Raw genomic sequence first — 1,005 nt, forward strand, 5'->3', positions numbered from 1 at the left:
GAACAATAAAGAGCTGCGCAGAAAACCAACCAGTGGTCGCGTCGTTCTTGCAGGCAAGGCCGCGCGCGACACTATGATAGTCATCTTGTTGATTATAAAAACATAGAAATTTGATATTTAGAATTGATTCAATTATAAGGGCATGTTTCAGTAAACTGGGCCTCAGAGTGAGTCTGACCCTTAAGTGCAGATCTTGAGCAATAAATTTATAACGGTGACCTTTGTGCAAGCCACCCAAGCTTGCTTTCAAGTAATGACTTCAAATTGCCGCTGCCATGGCTGGAATTTTATAGGCACAATAAAAATTATGGAAAAATATAACAAGTATTTTAATTAAATATGTTTCACCAACAAAATTAAATTCTATGTATAAAGAAGTCACAACCTTGGCATTATTTTCTTGCAAGTGTTCAATTTAACCGTTCACTTGTCACTACACTTTTCTGCTTTACAAAAGTAGCCACTAGAGGGGAGCACCAACACATCTATGAAGATGCCGTGCCGCTCACCCTGGGCCGAGAGGCAAACCTGGTAGGTTGCTCCAGCGACCACATTCCCAAAGAAGGAAGTTACACCAGCGACTTTCAGGGGAGTGGCAGGGAAGGGCCCTGTTCTGTCGGCCTGAGAACTCTATGTCACAGTGCAGGACAAAGGACGTGGCTTTCACCCAGGATAAAACGCCATCCACAGTGTTTGTATTTGGCTCTGCAGGATAACATGAATATGCACACAAGTTCAAGGGATTCTACCAGAGAAGAGATGAGTTGAATCCACAGAAGTGATGAAGTTGCCTGATTCTTGCTCTTAGAGTTTTGTCCATGTTAATCAAAGCTGAAATAAATTACAAGAAAATTAGACAAGGGAGTACCTTGGGACTCAGGTTAGGAAAACAACGCATTTGTGGTCCCTGGTGGCACACAGATTGGTAAAGACTGGGTATGGTAATATTGATTGTGAAAAAGTTGGTCCGGGTAGTCTGCAGCTGCTCCCAGTGCATGTAATCTC

This window comes from Octodon degus, unplaced genomic scaffold, assembly GCF_000260255.1.
Source record: "Octodon degus isolate 3935 unplaced genomic scaffold, OctDeg1.0 scaffold00034, whole genome shotgun sequence".
In the NCBI taxonomy this organism is placed as follows: domain Eukaryota; kingdom Metazoa; phylum Chordata; class Mammalia; order Rodentia; family Octodontidae; genus Octodon; species Octodon degus.